At 43.4% G+C, this 21,274-nt stretch overlaps 1 protein-coding gene across 1 annotated transcript in view; it reads left to right on the plus strand.

The window, feature by feature from the left end:
- SNCA (synuclein alpha) overlaps positions 1-21,274 on the plus strand; it is a 757,071-nt gene that overhangs the window by 628,630 nt on the left and 107,167 nt on the right. The window lies entirely within an intron of this gene.

Below are 21,274 nucleotides of genomic sequence, written 5' to 3' on the forward strand. Positions count from 1 at the left end.
AGCAAGGGCATGTGTCAAAATGAAGATCAGCAAGGTTCGATTTGCATTCAGTGCAGTTAATCGGGCTACAACCCCAATACTTCGAAGTAAACTAGAAGCAAGCTTTAAATGTGCAAGTCACCGGAACACACACTTGCTTGTCCTAATTGATAGGGTGGAAAACATGGAGAAAAATCACTAAGGTGCGAAATCACTTAGTGCACATATTCAACATCAAAATGCAAAATCTGTGATGATAGCTCAGGGGCAACGTGCTCGCCTTGGAAGCAAAACAACACGGAGCACCAAAGGTTCGATCCCTGGGTCTGCGCTTAGAAACCTATGGCTATTAAGCTCATTATAAATAACCTATCATATCATATCATACATGCAACATTTTATACGCATTTCAATTGTGCAGGGAGCAGTCACCCAGTGCAAGATGAACAGGGGGCAAAGTATTGCACGGTTCCAACCATGAACACAACATGGCCGAGTGCTAAGGAAGTCAGTAACACAAGCAGTGTTGGCAATCGCGGATCATTCAGTAGGCGCTCTGATTTAGAGGCAATGCAGCTAGTTTGTCATCCATCTTTGTTTTCTTCCTACCCATAAATCCCCTTTTATATAGCGATGTGGTCGACTCAGAAGGCAGCGTGGGACACAGAGCAATGCTCGGAACGTATATCATTTCTGTGAGTAATTTATCTTCTGAGCAGTACAGGGAAAGTAAGCAAGCTGAGGCAATAAAGAGAGTTCAGTAAAAAGAAGCTGACAGAAATTCAATTCAATGCTTCCAGTTCAGGGAAAGTTAGTAAGCGCAGGTCGCTAAACAGCTTAGTAAAAATGCGTTTGACAGTAGTTTGAACACATCGTAAGAAAAGCAATGAACACAACAGAAATGTTGTTTAGGATTTCATTTTTTGAAAATGTTGTGAACACAGCGAAAAAACTTCACTCTGAGCATTTTACCTAGCGGCTGATGATATGTTGTAGAAATGTAGCGTGTTGAACATGATGTGAGCCCACAGAATAAAGCTTAACTTCCTGTTCTGATGCGTTTGCTGCTGACCCGACAATGGCTTCAGCCGCCCAAAACTGGAAGTTCATGTGTCCCTAGCACTATTGTCCACCGCCTTGTCCTCCGATTCGAGATCACCTGGGAGAAGCTAATCAGGGGAGGAGGTCCCCAGATATCGAGGTCGTTATCCTTCTATCACAGCCTTCGTCTGCAATGCAACCAATGAGGTTTTCCACTGTACTCCTATGCGTTTAGGAATGTCCCACTTTGCAAGCAGTTCCTCTGGATATTTACACATCTTCCCAACAAAATGAATCCCAAAGAGCAACAAATTCGCTGCAAACCGTACAAGAGAGGCACAAACATGTATTGCAAACAAAATTGCAGGTACAAAGGTTTAAACCTGACCCAGGAACCGAGAGGAGATGGGGTATTGCCAGAGGGCATAGCTTGCCTCACTAGAGACCTAAGCCACTCAGGAAGGATCATGTATACTCATGTTAGTGCCCGGACCAAGGTAAACAACTAGAAACTAAATCCACTCACTCAGAAACAGGAAGTTCCTGAGGGCAGATTTATTACCATTGAACAACTGAAACATGTCCCAACAGAATAACCTCATGACACATTAGCTTTGCTCTCTGCCCTTCTTTGCCATAAATCAAGTGATTGAGTGGCACATTCAGCTCAGGAAATAATATGTATTAGTACCCGGCGAGGGTCAACCAGAATGTAACAAGCATTCTGATTGGCCCTCACCGGAGCATTACCCGGCCGGGAATCCCTCGGCCAGGATTCCACACCTTTGTCCTCGGTGGCAGCCCGTCAGCCAATGAGGAGGCATGAAGCGGGGCTATCCCGCTCCGAGCCTCCACGCGGCTTTAGGCCGCCTTCACCCCCCGCTGGGGATTCAGGTAAGTTTTTTTTTTTCCCTCCCCCTTCCGGCCCTCCCAACCCCACTTAACTTCAGATTTCTTATTTTCCAGGGCGTGAACGCACTGGGAATAGTTCTGTTCCCAGCGCGTCTGCTCCCATTGGCCGCCATGGAAAGGGAAAACAAACTCCGTTTTCCCTTTCCTGGCGGCCATTTCCTTAGACATTTTTTTTTTCTTTTTTGTTCCGAAACACTGCAGCGTTTCATAACAGAAAAGAATGCTATTAGTACCCGGGTCTTGCGGGCCGGGGTGCTAATAGCACAGCAGGGGCATTACCTGACTCAGTAATGCCCCCGCTACTCGGGGCATATTGCTTAATTCATTTGCATACTGAAATCAATATTAACCAAATCTACTGCGCCAATCTTGTCATGCACTCCACCCATGGCTTTAAATGCTCGCTACTGCCACCTTCGACTAATCTGTTTATTTGGGAAAAGTCGTTTTAATAAGAAAGTAGTCTACAATGCCAAAAGCAATTTATAGTTTAATAAATACACCTCATTGACAGTGCCCTGATCGCTCTTTTCTTTAAAAAGGGAAAACGGAATCTTCCCAAACACCCATTATGTGTGAATGCTGCCTTTCTTCCACAGATGCAGACAGCATGCAGTGGGAATCGCCCCAAAGGGTTAACGTGGCTTGCAGGGCAAAGCACTCTAGCTTGCACTTCATCTAGGTGGTGATTCTGCTTCCTTTACACTCTCTCTTCTAAAACCTGTGAAACACATCTCTACAAATGTCTCTCACAAAAGAGACAACAAATGATCGAGAAAAGCATTTGTTTACATGTTTCAGGGATCATAGGTTGTTCATTTGCATTGCCGAGAACAATATTATTGTAACATAAAAAAAATATGTTGGACAATTTCTGGAAAAATTAAGAAAGGATTGACTCGGTGTTGCTCAGTTTTAAGGTCATCAGGAGCTATTGGGTGCATAGCAGCTCAGGGGCAACGCGCTTGCCTTGGAAGCGAGACAATGCAAAGCAACCCAGGTTCACACTTAGAAACCTCTGGGTATTAAGTGCTTTATAAATAACCAATTTTAATAAAATAACACAAAATCCAAGTTTTGATACCTACCCTTACTGGTTTAACGATATATATCATGCTGGGATGTCACAATACATATCTGATGAAGACATATATTGGCTTCTGGAAGTCAATGGGCCTCATTATGAGTATGGAGTTAGCCATGCCGCTTATAGTGGCATGGTTACCCACATACCGGGTAGCGGGTCCGGGATCCAGGAATGAGGAATTACCCGGTCATTCCGACCTTGGAGAGCCCGGTAATTCCCCTTTCCTGGGACCCGGACCCGGTCCATCCCCATTCCCATTTGAGCCCCCATATGGCTCAATGGGAGTAGGAAGGATGCTAACAACGGGCCCATTAATGACGGGCCCGTTGTTAGCATCCTGGTCTGCTGGCAGGTCCCGCTGGTTTTACCAGACTTACTTAGCGGGACCCGCGAGCAGACCTCGTAATGAGGCGGTAGAGGATTAACGGCGCCGGCAGCTCTACCGGCGCCGTTATCCCCCTAATGCTTGGGTCGTACTGAGGCCCAATGTTTCTAGAGGGAATGGGTAAGAAAAATCCTACAGTGGACATTTCTTTCTCACAGGAAAAGTGTATTTCCCTGTTAACTTTGCTCGGTAAAGCAAGAGTATGCAGGGGAGAAGGCCTGTGATGATCACTTTGTCTATAGAGGCTTATGCCTGGCAGCAAGGGGTGGTACAGATTGGAGACCATTCACAATAATTCAGGTTCTGGGGATCATACTTCAAGAAGGCACAAACCATTAAAAACATAAACACTTTTGGCATAATACGTTCACAACATCAGGCACACGCAATGCCAAAATGGGAAACAGTAATTAAAAAAGACAAGGTTACCATAGAAACTAAGGGTGTACTAAATAGCATACTTGGTATTCAACAAAACACTGAACTTAGTTGCCTTACTATTTGGCCGGGAGTTAAGCCTTAAGAGAATAGTTGTTTCATATATAGGTATCAAACATTTTAAACAGACTTTACAACACAAGGACAATCTTCTACATGTGTGGTTCCCTTCTTGTTCCTTTTTCGAAAATGTTCAGCTACACAATATGCTAGTTTAATGCATAAAAAGGCAAGAACATTACATAGTATCAGAAAAAGCAGTTAAAAAATTGTTAATTTTGTCTTTGTGTGCATCCCTTGGTGTAGCAAGCATGGGGTAGGGTTAAGCTGGACCTAACTAACTGAGAAGAGCCCAAAGGCACAGAAAGGTCATACCCAACATGCTCTTTCACCCTTTGAAGTGTTCCATATACTCCTGTTCATATATAGATCTCTGGATATGGGAGGAAATTGAAACACAATAGTAGTGACAAATATGCATTGGCACTGCCACACCCCCCCCCCCAACCTCCCATGGGGGAAGCAATGCTGACAATTAAGTGCCAAGAAGCCTAACATTATGGCCCAGAGGGAAGCAAGGGCCAATAAGAAAGGCTTCAGAAATCTAATGGCCACAACTCCTCGCAGCCCCCCAGGGTTGCTAAGGGTTTTAGCATCTGGGATGATGCAAACAGAGCGGCGATGGGGAGTTGAGAAGGAGTGCTGCATTGTCAAGGAAACGAGTGCGCACTTCAGAGAGAAGAGGCAAGCTGGGTGGACAGATGGGGCTGGCCGCAGAGAAATTGATGTGGTTTGGAAGACAACCTGCAGAGGACACGGCAGGAAGTGGTTTTGCCTGAGCCCAGCACCCTGAGTGTGACGAAGGAGGAGGATTAGAGTGAGTGGGGACAGAAGAGTCAGGAAGCAAGGATTGGGCAATGTTACAGAGGTCTCGTCCTCACAGAGTACGAAATATACAGACAGTACCAGGGATTAGTTCCCAGAATTCCACATCCTGATACGCTGGACCGAATGCAACGTTCCATAAAACGTGTTAGCTTCAATTAGCACCTAGCTGATTGATTAGGCACTCGTACTTTGAACCCGCTGTGCTGTTAATGCAATGTGTTCTCCCTATAGTGACGCGCGACCAAGATTCTTTATTTTCCTGTGGTTACAATATGTAGTTAAAGGGTGGTGCACACCATGACATGTTTCAGTCACTAAGTTACCTGTGATTCGTAGACGGGTGTAGAATTGGGGTTTCATACAATAGCCATTGTCCTTTTCTTCCCTGGATTAATTTTCAGTTTTTTTGTGCTGAGGGGAGCCTTTATGGTGCTTTGCGAGAGGTGGTGTGAGCAGAAAAAACAGGCAACTCATCTTGTATCACTTGTATATCCTGACCTGTGAAAAGGGGCGAGTTTGCCAAGTATCTCTTTTTTGCAAAATGTTGATAGGCATGCTTTTCTGGAGTTCGACAGTGAGGCATTGTTTCAAAAACAATGAGGAGGGATTATGCTTCTATTAAATACTCACATTTTAGGAACATGCATGTTATCTAGTATCATCTGTTGCTATTGCTTAACACAAAGGCACTGGTGTTGGCAAACTCATAAAGATGGGGCTTTGAGCGGACCGTGCGGGAAGTGACACCTTATTTACAGACCACAGACAGAGCCCCACTGCAAGCATGCTACTCCCACCGTGCTATCTTACTGGCTTTGGGGCCTTCCACATAGAAATTACATACAGATATCAGCAGCAGGCACATTAACCTGTTAATCAGGTTTACTAGGACTGGAATATGCAGTGCCTTAGGTGGCAATGCAAAATGAGCCAGGGCTCATCAAGGAGGCGTAGCCTAACAGCAGGGGGTCGTCTGCTGGCTCATTAGGCAATGCCCCTTGGCGGCCCCGGTGGCTCAATGGGCTACAGGCACCCCCCCCCACCAGGAAGCCTTCTTTAGAGATCAGCACCCTCTCCACAGTGGGGGAGAGGGTGCTGCCTCTCCACAGTGGGGGAGAGGGTGTTGATCCCTGCATTTATTTTCTATATGCTTGCCTGGCCGGGGGTAGCACCTCGCCTATTCAGCCCCGATGGTGGCGCTGCTCCTCGCCAGCTGGGGAGGGGCAGTATCAGCATGAAGACTCAAAGGGTGAGGCCGCTGGAAGCGGAGGCCTTTTTCCTAAAGACTGAAACTCCAGCAAATGCATGGGAGCTTCAGGATTTAGAAAACAAGGGCTCGGCTTCCACCTGCCTCACGTTTCGCTCCATAATGGTGGTGAGGACCCCGCCTCAGAATGAGATTTTGGATCCTCCCAGGGCTCAGCCCAGGCTGGCCCGGCCCACTTAAAGCCCTGGGAATATGTCACCTGCAGACTATACACACACACACTCGACACTTGACCAACATTGTACTAGCACCTTGGAAGTGTTGAGAGCTCTCCCTCAACTCCCCTACCTACTAAACCAACCAGATGAAAAGATTTTCCCGCTCCTTCTGGGAAGGAGAGAAAATTTACCGTTGTTATCATTCGCCTCGCTCTGATGCGCTCAATCATAGAAGCAGTGACAGGAGCCCATGTTTACTAACCATTTAAAAGGTGTAAGAAGACGGTACTTCTGTGTCTTTGGGCTGCTCGTCACAGAACTCTGGGCACACAGCAGGCTTGTCATCAGACAGCACCAGATTCGAAATCTACTATCATTATTCTGCAGCATCTGCCACGTCCTCTTCAATTAGTGAAAAACAAGAAGTGTTGCTCTTTGTGATTCGAGCTGTGCAACCTGCAATTAGCTCAACAGATGAACATGAAAACATCAGTGAAAGCATTATATAGAACGTCTATTTGTTTCTGGTATGTGTTCTACATAAAGTTCCAGGTTTTTTAATTACAGCATGTACATTTCTGTTGCAAACATGAGAGGTTTCACTGAATAGTTATTTGCTCCCATGATGTTTTAAGAGTGGTTTAATGGGTTCTAAGATGAGACTGGTTTGTGACCTGGAGATCCACACTGCTGACTGCAGCTCTATAGAACAAAGTCTGATCACAAGGCTTCAAACTGTCATGAAACACTACAAACCCACAGTGTGGATAAAAAGATGCAATGGTTTCCGTGGACACACATGCTGAAAGATGTTCGTTCTTTTGAAGCTTGTAGAAAATACATGTTGAATGTGTGTCGATTGAGGATGCTGTTTAAAGGGACGAGTCAAAAGAAAAGAGATAGTGGGCCTCATTACACGGTATGCGGTAAGGGTTTACCGGTACCGGTAAACCCTTACCGCCTTACTACGAGGTCCCTTTGCTGGACCCGACCTCAACGGCTGGTTTTACCAGCCGTTAAGGAACGGCCCCGCAAAGGGACCTTGGTGCTAATTACGGTACTGCAATTTGCGGTAGCGTAATTACCTCCTTCCCCATTCCCATTGAGCCCTATGGGGGCAAAAATGGGAATGGGGAAGTGCCTTGGTGAATGGGAAATTAACGGCCCCGCTCACCTTGGAGTAGGCCGGTAATTCCGCCATCCACCAAGGCGGACACGGTAAAATACCGGCGGCAACCATGGCGCTAACAGCGCCATGGTTACCGCATACCGTGTAATGAGGCCCAGTGTCTGGTATTTATGCGTGAAGTGTGACTATTGTTCTAGAACTGTTGCCAATACGTGTTCTCCCAGGGAAGAATGTGCCCTGCAAGGCCATGAGAAGGTGCTCGGCGCCGCGCTGCACGTGTTATCACAACCAGGCCAGAGCAATCCTCCCATCCCCACCCAGTCAACTACAAGTTATTGCCCCTCCGACTGTCAGATCCCCAAGACCCCTGAATTCCTAGATACCAGCTAACCACAGGCCAGCTGACCATAAACCAGACCACCATAAAAGATGTAAAAGAATGGTCATCCCATCTGTACCTTACAATGGCATAATTTATAATGCGAGGTGCGGGGAGGTATACATTATATTTCGAAAGTGAGGGTGGAAGCCTTGGATGCTGGACGACGTGACTGGAATGGGTGAAATATGTGCGGGTTACAGTGACCTCGAGCCTCCCCCTGTATCAGTCCATGAGCATGCCAGGTGCCCTGTGTAGCAAAGAGTTGCATTGCTAGACTGACACACTTAATTGGATTTTCGACCGTGGTACCCTGGAAAACGATGAGCCCTGCTGACTCCACGTGATGGAAGACAGATGGACAAGGTGTGGGCCAATGGCCTGGCATCCCCCTATGGAGTAGGCTGACCATGCATAGGGTCGCACCAACCAGCCGTGCAGGTTTTTACTGTACACTGATGACGCTGTGCCCCTTTTTAAGCTCTTGCACCCTTTTTGCTCAGAACGTTCCTGAGCAACAGAGTTCTTTGCTGGTACACCTATTTTTTGATAATTAAAACCTGTTATACTTCCAAGAATCTCTTGAGCTTTTTTACCTAGTGGGTTGTATTTTTTCTGGTGTGAGCGTTTGGGGGCGTGCCTTCACTACTGCAAGAGAGCACCTTGGCAGTAAAACAGTGTGAACAAGAATACTCTGACGATTGCATAAGAATATATACAATTAGAATAAACAAGAAACAGCAACACTTTAGATAATCTTGGTACCATTGCAAAGGAGGGAGAGATTAGCCTGGATTCTTTGTAACTGAGGCAGACATTGGAATGAGGGCCAAAGGATGCTATATGCCCCGAAATTAGCGTGTAGAGTGTACGCCATGCCACCATCACAGAAAACCCCCAAGCAGCAAGCAAAATGCCAGAGGGAAGGAGTGGTTAAAAGTTACAGCTAAAATACATAGTCTAGATAGTTTACATGATTTGACTAGAGAAATAAGGGGGAGACAAGCACCCTGGTGTCACCCTTATAGTCCACCAAGCTGGCGCACACACCAAAGCCCAAAGAGTCCCTGTATGTTTATAAGTGGTGCAGCTGCCCCTCTACAGAGTGTCACAACAACTGCAAATGTGTTGTTCTTTCCAAAGAAAGTCCTGAGAAATCAAGAAACCAGAGGACGACTGACAGCACCGCACAAACAGCTGCCTATTAATCGTCTAAAACGAGATAACAAATATATCTTCTGCCCAATCTGCGAGCATACCCAGAATGAGGCCCAGCAGAACCTGTAATAGGCCTCCCTTCCCCATATATATATATATATATATATATATATATATATATATATATATATATATATATATATATATATATATATATTCAGTGAAAAAACTTTGTTAAAGGGACATTATGGCTAAGTTGCGCTACTAAAAACGTATGAAATTCAGTGAAAAAAACTTTGTTAAAGGGACGTTATGGTTAAGTTGCGCTGCTAAAAACCTTTCAAATTCTGTGAAAAAACTTTGTTAAAGGGACGTGCAATTATAATGTAAGTAACCATTTAGATTATTTTATACAGGAATATAATAACAATAGCGTGGCATTAAAGCTCGGTCAAGTTGTACTTGTTCGTTCAATGTGGCATATTGTTTTCTACCACGCACTATCACCGCCGAATTGATCCCCTATCCTTTAGAGGGCTCTGAAAAAGGCAGACGACGCAGGGTGGGTTAATAGAAATAATTGAACCGGTCTGTAGCCGGTCAAGCGCTCTACTCGCTGTGCCACTTCACTGTAGCCGGTCAAGTGGCACAGCGAGTAGAGCGCTCGCTTTGACATCCGTGCACAGCTTGCTAACGCAGGTTCGGCGCGGCCAAACTCAGCCTTTCATCCTTCCGTGGTCGATAAATGAGCACCACACACCGTGGGTAATAATAAGCAGCGCTGAGATACCTGACGGTTCTTAGCGCTAAATAAATGCCAAAATATTATTATTTTATTATTAACATACTCCGTTGCACTATCATCGCTAGCAAATAGTTTCACGCCCTAATAAATAAAATGAATATTTTTAATAAAGATGGGCTGGTGAGAATAATTTATGTTTTTTAAAACAGGTATGTTGCCCCATTTTGCCAATGTCACGATTTTCAGACTCCAGCGGATGGATTTTTCAACTGCCAGGTGCAGCTCCATGTAAGCAACTTCATGACCCTCACCATTTTATGGGACAATCGCCAAGGACCAATATGCCGTTACGCAGTACTAGCGGCTAGAAGCAACATACCAACCATTATGGTGGTCTTATGCCTCGTTGTTGGAGCAACCTTCTGATTATCAGTGTGACCATTTACTGCTTTTATCATAAACCAACAGCCTATCTACCGCAAAGGAACAGCACGTGGCTCAAAATAAACTTTTGCTGATCGACAGCAGAGACAATTGCAAATCGCTGAATATTCACCAAACATTTCATGTGAAATAAATGTACTTTACCAAATGTACAATCCTGCTGTTTACTTTTAAACCACAGTTTCATATTCCAAATTATGGCTCACTGTGTTCTAAGCTGATCTAACACCCTCTGTACCGCAAAGGAACATCGCGTGGCTCAACATGAACTTTTGCGGATCGACAACAAAGACAAATGCAAATCGCTGAATATTCTCTAAACATTTGATGTCAAATAAATGTACTTTACAAAATTTACAATCTTGCTGTTTGCTTTTAAATCACAGTTTCATATTCCGAATTGTGGCACGCTCTGTTGTGACATAATGTGTGTTGTCTTCCGGGTTCTGTGTAAAGTCGCGTAGGACTGGAGACGACTGGGCGCGTTTGATGACGGAGAGAGGCGAGGAATATGAATGCTTTCATAATGTCAGGCTTAGGGGCGGAAGATATGATTTAGTGTCGCAAAAAAGCAAGTCAGCCAGGTCAATAGCGCCAGTCATAGGATTATCCCATTATGTCGGCACACACCAGCCTGATTTATCGTTTCTTTAGTGGACAAAAAGTTGGGTGAGGCCCATAGGAAATTGTACTATCAGCGGACAAAAGGAGGGTTCGTCGAACACTTTCAACCTGACAACGAACAATACAAACAACGTTCTCAGAACACCCCCATTTTGTGTGATTACGAACATTTAAATACACCGCGAGTGTTTTTAGCTCAATTTTACCTTCCTTGCGGACAAAAAGTACACATACTCCGTCCTCTGAACACCCCAACATTTAGTTTATTTAGAAAATGTCAGAACAGCTGTGTTCTCCGCGTACAAATCGAACACAACAAAAGCATATAGCACATAAAAAAACAAAACATTGACCCTATCTCATACTCCCCCACCCTCCCCAAACACTCTTACACACCAACACACTCCACTAAATACAATTTTTAATCCAAGTTTCACCGCGTTGTACGCGGTCGACGGCGAATACAAGATCACGGGCGCCACAGAAAATCTGACGGGCTCCACGCCACACGCCGTCCAATCAGCGAACACGTCGCATGTCCGCAGACATGACGCAAGCCCATGGGCCAATCGGTGTGCTGTCCGCGGAGCAAACAGGGAAGTCCGTCCACGAAGCGAACACAGATATCACTAATTTTTTTGCCTTACATTTTGGTCATTTTTAAAACTGGAGGGATTTACACCAAATTTGCAAAAGCATGCTTTCGGGACCAAACCGCCACTCCTGCCGCAAATTTGGTGTAAATTTGTCCAGCGGTTCGGGCTGTAGCCATGCGCAAAGTTTTTTCCCATTATGTCTATAGGAAAAAACAAAAGTTTTGGGACCCCCCCTATAACTTTGCTCCCCCTGGACCAAACCTGGGTGGTCAATATCCTTTTTTTGCAAAGTTTGGTGAGGATTCGTCCAGAGGGAGCGGAGTTATAAGCACCCAAAAAGTGCTCTTCCTATGGAAACACCAACTTAACCATAACTACCGCGTCCATGTAATATATATATATATATATGTGAGACTCAGGCAAGCAAATGTCCATGCCATCCCAGGAGTAGGAATGGCCACAACTGAAAGGCAACAAGCAACACTGCACGAAACCAACAGCTATAAAATTGTGAGTCAGCCCTTTCCACCATCTCCACGCCATTGCGTCCCAGGAGGCCGGAGCTCTGCTTGCCTTTGCCTTGCTCACATCCTGCTGCCATCTTATCATTCTCTAAAGGCCACAGATTCCTCCTCTGTCTCTTCCTCTTCATGCATGCTGCACCACGGCCGCCCCGCCAGAAACAAGGACCCATTTTATCATCCGGGTTGGTCTCTATCATGACTATGCAGCACAGTGATTTTTTGGCAGTGCAGACTCATTGTATACAACTGTCAGATTTTATGAAAGTACCATTTTATGTTTCAGCCAATGCCTTTGTGGGTAAGGTAGCATGAACCTTTGCCTGTGCCCAGAGGATTCTAACAATCAAACCTTATTTGCAAGTTTTCTCTACATGACTTAAGTGGTTCATCAGCATTGTGGGTGAGAGCGCACCACTGAAAACCATAGGTCATATGGTGGACATATTGTATTGCTAATAATGCTACTTCTAAGATGAGAAACCATTCGCACTCCACGCTTGGCCAATATAATTAGCAACAATTGTCCATATATACAGTATACCTAAGTCTTCAACCGATTGGTATTCCAGTTTATTGTCTGGTATTAAGTAAGCAAAAACAGCCAACACGTGTTTCAACTCGAAAGTCTTTCTCAAGGCAATTGGGTCTTTATATATAAGTTGCCAGGTAAGTGGATTGGAGCGTTCTTTTGAAAATAAGAATTTGATTTGGTAGATAGTGATACAGCAATTATCGCCCTAGTTGGAGTCAAAGGTTTTTAGAGAATTGTCCTGTAAGGTATCACTTCATGCTACTGTCAAATTGATCAAAGGTCGGATATCTGTGGCATAACTGTTCACTCAGTCATAATAGTTAAACCATGGATACCAACTAAAACATAAGGTGAAAGATCATTGTGTTTGGAAAAGTAGACATGTAGACAATGGAGTTGCTGATTGGCAGTTTTGAGACGAGGCACCAGTGGCTTCACAGAAGCTCAGAGATGTGCCATCACAGAACATTCGGCCAGAACTTTGCCCTGTGTCCAACGAAGGGCACGCAGGGCACTTTTTTCTTATATGTACAGCAGCAGATGCAGGGAGGGAGGCTAATAAGGACCATTCCCAGGGTTATAGCAGTGTATAGTCCAAAGGCACGCTGCAAGGCAAAGACACGCTGGGGTGCAGGCAGCAGTATCGAGGAATCAATGTCCCTTCCTCCAAAACCAGCTGATCCTGAACGCACAGTGCAAGTATTCCTCAGGGGACTGTATATGTTACTGCCTGACCTGGACAATCAGAATCCTTTTGGATTGCAAGAGCCTTCCAAACCAAGTAAGATTTGTCTGATTCGCTAGAGGCTTCAGTGTGAGTACTGCAATCCACAATTCTACTCGCAGATGTGAATATTCTCCATGATGAATTGAAACAGCCTGGGTTTACTCTCCCAGAATCACTGCAAACCAGCTCCTACAATCAGGCCACGTGCCAGAGCATGTTCCAGGAGAGAGGGCATGACTCATGCACTAGTCATGTATCATGGCTGGTGTTTTATTTGGAACACTCCTATATACACATACCAAATAGTCAACACGTGCTCAGTGCCAAAGGCAAGTTCTCATGTTTAAGATGGAGGGTTGGTTAGCTTCAGCACCAAGGATTTAAGGCAGGTTCAGTTTCTCCACTCCAAGAACTCAGTAGTTACTCCGATTGCCTATGTCACGTGACAGTGTGACCTGGCAAAACTGCTTGCCAGTGCTTGCACTTTCTTTTTCTTTAGCTCCAATGATTACTACATGTTATTAGAGTTTTCCATTTAGCTGGTTACATGAGTAACAGTAAAAATTGGGATGGAAAATGCAAATGTTACCGAGTCAACTAACATCCTAGGCGTCACAATGTCCAGTATCAGTGTTTAGCAACACTTGCTCTGGGTTAAATTATTCTGATAGCGCGACAGCTAAATGCACGCAGCACGCTGCTGCGCAGCCTCAGTTCTACACATTGGCCACCAATTAATCAGGTCTTGGCACTCACAGCTTGTTTTTCTGGAATGAAGCTTTCTCCAGGGCTCCGAGTCTACGAAAAATATGCCCATACGTCACCTGCTAAAGCAGCATCCTTCCTCCTCACAGTAAAAGGCATGAGAAAACAGCGTTTATTTAATTATTTTTCAAAACATCGAAAATAAAATGTCATTACAAAAGTTAGTACTCTGGTATTAAACTTTATAAAGTTCCCATCCATTTGAGGCGTGATTGAGGCTGCTCTGAGCCCTGAGCCCTGAGCAAAAAATCATCCTTCGCAGAAAATAACTTGCAACTGCATAATTTATCTGCATGTCTTCAGCTCTTAACGTGCTGCAGGGCATCAGGATGTGGAGTTTTAGCAGCATGTGCCTGAATAGCTTCTTTCTCAGCAGCAGGCATTTGGAACAAGTCATAATGTTCTAAATCATCATCTTTAAAAAAAATGTCATCTTTATCCAAAATGAGCACGTAGACGTGCTGTCCCAGAGGTTGGGTACACTATATTATTCATTTCCTCAAAAGAGGTGACTGATGTCAAATGGAAAAGGCTCAGGTTGAAAAGGGTACATAAAGAATTAACGAGAATAACCTATTGATCTGCCAGCTACTTATATTCCGGTTATGATTAGTCTCAACCTATATGTGTTTATGTAATATTTGTCTACGGGAGATTCCTCGCTCTCCACAGATCGTGTAGAAGGCCTTCGCTCGCATTAGTCGAGGAATGGCCCATTACTGAGAGCAAGAGAGATCCACTGGAATATTACCTCAGCTTTTAAGCACACTCAGGAATTTGCCCGGGAAATAGGCCTCCAGTGGTGAAATGAAAAACGTCTCAACACGTTGTGTGCAATCAATCAATTTTACAGCTAGACTGGGGCTAAACCAGTGCCACAATCTATGGCTGATGCAGTCAAGTTGGCTTATTTAAAAAAATGGCCTTACTCAGAGGTATTGCAAGGCTAAATAGTAATGCCGGGTTAGTGGACCATAGTTTGATCCAGACTCCACAACGTGCATCTCTAGATGACATTTCCAGAGTGCACAACCTTACCTTTTTCTAGATTTAATGGCAAATGTATTGCAATCATATCTGACACTTTGCAGACTCTGCTGCAACCCCTTGTATAAGGTGTAATAGTAGTATGTCATAGGCACACAGCCACTACAATCAATGTCATTCAATTCTGGAGCATGCAAGGGATGCTGACCTAGAACATCGTCAATGTCTACGACATGCAAAATACACTTTAAGCAGGCAAGAGAACCACCATGTCTCACCTGCTTGTCAGCACAAAACAGTATAGCCGCCCTGGGCCCAGAAGGAACGGGTGCCATAGAACTACTGAGCAGCAATCAAATGAATTATTGCAGGTGTTCTATCACTCCCAAGTTCCTAAGACTGGCATGCTATATGTCATTATTACGTCATAGTTCTGTCTTACAACCAGAAAGGACGCATATACATTTGTGAACTCAGCCTATTTTTCAGTTGCCATGAATGCCATACAATTGGCCGTCAGGAAAACCCCAGCTGAAAGTGTGTTTGTCCGAGGGATATGATGTTATTCTTACCCAACCCTTGACTCTCGGAGTAGGCACTTGGTCAAGTCTCTCCTAAGATATCACGCAACATGGTTGACCTGTTACAACACAGTCCAGTTTGCAAGCCTTTTTTGGTGAATTTGCATTATGATACGAAGGGTCCAAAAAACTGGGATAGACATTTTCAATAGCTGAGCAAGTTATGTGTGAAACTGGAAATTATCAACCTGGGTGTAATGCACAGATAATACACCTATTGTGACCTTCACACATTTTTTAGGAGGGTTAGTTTGACTATGTGAATAGTATCTAACAATGTGCGTGGGATAATTATGGGAACAGGGGAGAAAATCGCAGCTCTGGGACAAAAAGCTGTAACTTGAACACATATCTACTAAGTGTCCTTAAGTGTTCAACACTTCCATCCCCTGCACACCTTCCATACTTAACCAGTGAGTCAATAATGTGTACGTTTGTTATATATATTTCTAATTATACTATCTGCATGATATCACAACATGTAATTTTGACATTGGTTATTCATAATAAACATTAACAAAATTCCAACTTTTATTATATCTGAACTATTAAACAGTGAACAATAATATATTGAGCTCTATGGGTTTTGGGCTGGGCCCTTCCTCGGGAGCATTTATCTTGCAGTGATTTCTGCTTCTTCACACTGTGTATTATATCTAGAGCTTAAGTAAAAGTAAACATATTTTTAAAAAATCTCTCTTATGTCTACATTTTCTTTATTCAAACAATCTCATCATTGAGGACTAATTGAATAATCACTGGGTTGTCTTCTTTCACTAGATTGGGTTTGTAGTATCATCTCTTAACCTTAAGTCCGTTAATTCCATGGTACCTAAGAATGAAGGCGATTCAAACCTATCAAGAATTACATTTTAACCAATGTAATTCTTGGTTCTACCAGTGTCAATCAATATCTTATTAGAATATGTGTGATAGGTATCAAAGATAATGTGCGCACCTCTTAGTTGCTTTGACAAGTGCACGTCAATCTTAAAATATGTAGAGGACGTTCGGGTTGAACCAGGTTCTGATCTTAGCTTCTTTAACAAATATCTAAAAGTAATGAATATGTGTGGTTAGCAAGCGTTGATAAAAAAACAACTATACCATGGAGTCATTCATAACTAATTATAAAATCGGCATGAATATTTTGGAGTGCATGCCTTAAGCGCATGTGATCTATCACGCGTCGGACTTGAGCAGATAGTAGAGGAAGTAAAATCAGTTTTGTATTTATATCACTGTGGTCTGCCTGTAACCAACAGATAAACATATGGACGAGTAGGACAATATAGGTTCTCTGTTGTGCACATTGTTCTTATAATCAACTCAATAATCCATATTATGATAAGTGTAAACCACTCACTGATAATAGAAGGGCTATTCAAGAGCAAATCCTTGATAATGTGTTCAGCATTGTACTGTATTGTACTCTACTGTATTGTACACAGACAAATATAATACAAGTACTGTGTCACAATGGGTCTGGCCTGAATGAGAACCTTTAAGGGACACTATTATAAGCTTCACCTTTGTGTTACCTAATTTCAGTTGAAGCAATTTGATGCTATCCTGCATTTACATGTGTCTAGTTTAAATGTGTCTAGTTTGTGTTTATGTTTTTCGATTATAAGATATTTGCATTTATTATTGTGCTCAATATAATTCTGCCCTTCATGCTTGAAACAATATTGAAGCTTATTCTGGATTTATTGTAATTGTATCTTTGCTATCATTATATCAGCCGAAATATTTGCCAAATAATAGAAAATAGTGTGGGCTATGTTGCAGCTATTTGTTTTAAATGCTGCTTCCCCTTCTCAGACTCTGAGGTGGCTGTCATACATGTGCATCATGGCCATGTCCACCCTTATATGACCCCCTCCAATATGGCCATTCCTTTCAGCCCTACCTATATTACTTCGGTATCTGTCTGCCTAATCCCTGAAATGCTTCCGGGTTCTACTCATTACACTACTGTGCCGGCCTGAATTGGATGGCAATAGTGTTGCAAACCAAGTAAATGATTCCAGAGCTGTCTGGGCTGTGGATTATCATTCTTTATTATTCTGCATTGCATATTGGTTATAATACCCACTGCCTTCACAGCCATTCGATCGGGAGCATTTTCATCTCCCAGCTCGACTAAGCGAGGCACTCATTCTATTTGCAAAGCAGATATCTCCAGGATATCTCCAGGTGGTTGTGTTCACTACCGCGCCATTTTCTCCCTCAATACATGAAGGTGGCCTGACATACCACATGTCCAATATAAAGGAGGTCTTTTAATTTGCCCTTCCTGCATGCCAAGATTATCAATCTGCGTGTTTTGAAACCCATCTTGGTTATTCTGGAAATGTCCCTGGTTATTCTGGAAGCCTCTACCTCTGAAGTTTCCCCTACCTCATGGTACGAATCCACTATTTCCTTGATCATACTGCTTTTGATTATTCACCTGTGGCATGCATGTTGCTTGCGTGAACTTGACCCTTCTCCGCTAGTCAACATCGCCCCTTCAATGGCGTACTTTGATGATTTTTTCTGCACTCATTTTGCTTCTTCACCTAACATTGTCTTTCTTTCTATTCTTCTCTTGCAACAATCTGCAATAATGAGCAATGGTCAGCTGAATTTATGACCATGGCTTTGCTTCCATGTGCACTAACTTCTTAAGCTGCTTCTGCACTGGCTCTGGCAGCCCTTGGCATAGTATATGATAAAATACGGGTATAGATTTCTCCCAAGGCTCTTGCGTCTCCAAGCTCCATTCCTCCTGAAAATTCTGAATGTAAACAAGAGGATCAACCCCTTCCTGCATCTTTTTCATCATTATAGCTCCAATATCTGACGTGTCTGGATACAGCATTCTAAGTGCTTTCCAGACTCCTGCCCTGTAGTTGTTAAACGTTGCTCAATCATGAGGGTGCTAAATGCGGTAACACTCGAATATCCTGCTCTTGACCAAACATTATCTGCTCTCTCCCCAAGGATAGCAACTAGGAGACCTTTAATGGCTCCTACAGCTAACGTGTTTCCTCCTGTCATTTTCTCTTAACTCATGTATGCATTTCCCTGCACCAGAAGTTAAGCTCGGAAGTTTACACCTTAAATGATCCTCATCCATTTATGGCCAAGAAATAAACTGTGGTCTGGCTCCTCCTTTCTCTAACAAAGGAAACTGCAAAATCACAAACTCACATTCATCCCCATACCCCCTTGTCTGTCTGTCAATAGCAGGGACAATGGTTCCGCACGGCCTGCTTCCTGGCAACGACCATAACCTGCTGACATAAGGTGGAGAGTGCCCCCTCTGACCATGGGATCGCCCTTTGGGTTGATCTAGCTGCATCAGCGATTCTGACGCCCGAGATATAGGTTGCTCTAGATCCGACCATATTACTCCCTTGTCCATTGAAAAACATCCTTCAGAATCACATATGTTACCTCCCTCCTCCCCACAGAAGGTTTCTCTGTCCTTGTCTGATATTTCCTTTCCACATCTTGTGTGGCTCCTGTCTTCTTAAACTCTATTCAGAGTTAGTCTATCTAAAAATAGCTCTTTAGGCTCAAAACTACACAATCCTCCCTCTCTGTCATACAACTGCGTGCTCTCGAGTCGATCATTTTTAACCTTTCCCTTCAAATCGTTCTTAGTCCTCATATCATGATGGATCTTATCGATTGCGTCCCCAATGCTTTTAGAGTCAAACTCATCCTCTAGGTTTGCTCTAGATGGACCTGCTATTGGTTCATGTGCTGGGAAGAATTCTTCTATGTCATCCGATGCCACTGGATTAGGATCCATTATTTCCTTTTCTACACGTTCAAGATCGCATGCTTTCTGCCTCCTCTTTTGTTCTATTTCATCATCAAGCTCTCTTTGCTTCCTTGCTTGTTCTCTCATCCTGTCTTCTTCCTTCCTTTTCATATCTCTTCTTTCATTTGCTCTTCGTATCTCCTCATCTCTACGTCTTTGTATCCTGTTATCCCTTAATTTCTGTTCCTACTCTTCCTCTCTTTCTTTCTTGTCTTGCTTGTTCTTCGATTGCCTTCTGTCTGTTGTCATACGTTCTTTGCTCCTCTGCTCTTTCCTGCTTTTTCAGTTGTATGTCTTGATACAACTGTTCCCGTCTTTGTCTATCCTTCCTTTTTGCCCCATCTTCTTTCAATCATTCTTCTCTCTCTCTATCCTTTTTGTCTCTCTCGTCTCGATCTTCGCTTTGCCTCACGTAGAGGAAGTAAAATCAGTTTTGTATTTATATCACTGTGGTCTGCCTGTAACCAACAGATAAACATATGGACGAGTAGGACAATATAGGTTCTCTGTTGTGCACATTGTTCTTATAATCAACTCAATAATCCATATTATGATAAGTGTAAACCACTCACTGATAATAGAAGGGCTATTCAAGAGCAAATCCTTGATAATGTGTTCAGCATTGTACTGCATTGTACTCTACTGTATTGTACACAGACAAATATAATACAAGTACTGTGTCACAATGGGTCTGGCCTGAATGAGAACCTTTAAGGGACACTATTATAAGCTTCACCTTTGTGTTACCTAATTTCATTTGAAGCAATTTGATGCTATCCTGCATTTACATGTGTCTAGTTTAAATTTGTCTAGTTTGTGTTTATGTTTTTCGATTATAAGATATTTGCATTTATTATTGTGCTCAATATAATTCTGCCCTTCATGCTTGAAACAATATTGAAGCTTATTCTGGATTTATTGTAATTGTATCTTTGCTATCATTATATCAGCCGAAATATTTGCCAAATAATAGAAAATAGTGTGGGCTATGTTGCAGCTATTTGTTTTAAATGCTGCTTCCCCTTCTCAGACTCTGAGGTGGCTGTCATACATGTGCATCATGGCCATGTCCACCCTTATATGACCCCCTCCAATATGGCCATTCCTTTCAGCCCTACCTATATTACTTCGGTATCCGTCTGCCTAATCCCTGAAATGCTTCCGGGTTCTACTCATTACACTACTGTGCCGGCCTGAATTGGATGCCAATAGTGTTGCAAACCAAGTAAATGATTCCAGAGCTGTCTGGGCTGTGGATTATCATTCTTTATTATTCTGCATTGCATATTGGTTATAATACCCACTGCCTTCACAGCCATTCGATCGGGAGCATTTTCATCTCCCAGCTCGACTAAGCGAGGCACTCATTCTATTTGCAAAGCAGATATCTCCAGGATATCTCCAGGTGGTTGTGTTCACTACCGCGCCATTTTCTCCCTCAATACATGAAGGTGGCCTGACATACCACATGTCCAATATAAAGGAGGTCTTTTAATTTGCCCTTCCTGCATGCCAAGATTATCAATCTGCGTGTTTTGAAACCCATCTTGGTTATTCTGGAAATGTCCCTGGTTATTCTGGAAGCCTCTACCTCTGAAGTTTCCCCTACCTCGTGGTACGAATCCACTATTTCCTTGATCATACTGCTTTTGATTATTCACCTGTGGCATGCATGTTGCTTGCGTGAACTTGACCCTTCTCCGCTAGTCAACATCGCCCCTTCAATGGCGTACTTTGATGATTTTTTCTGCACTCATTTTGCTTCTTCACCTAACATTGTCTTTCTTTCTATTCTTCTCTTGCAACAATCTGCAATAATGAGCAATGGTCAGCTGAATTTATGACCATGGCTTTGCTTCCATGTGCACTAACTTCTTAAGCTGCTTCTGCACTGGCTCTGGCAGCCCTTGGCATAGTATATGATAAAATACGGGTATAGATTTCTCCCAAGGCTCTTGCGTCTCCAAGCTCCATTCCTCCTGAAAATTCTGAATGTAAACAAGAGGATCAACCCCTTCCTGCATCTTTTTCATCATTATAGCTCCAATATCTGACGTGTCTGGATACAGCATTCTAAGTGCTTTCCAGACTCCTGCCCTGTAGTTGTTAAA

This window comes from Ambystoma mexicanum, chromosome 6q, assembly GCF_040938575.1.
Source record: "Ambystoma mexicanum isolate Mex_15411 chromosome 6q, UKY_AmexF1_1, whole genome shotgun sequence".
In the NCBI taxonomy this organism is placed as follows: domain Eukaryota; kingdom Metazoa; phylum Chordata; class Amphibia; order Caudata; family Ambystomatidae; genus Ambystoma; species Ambystoma mexicanum.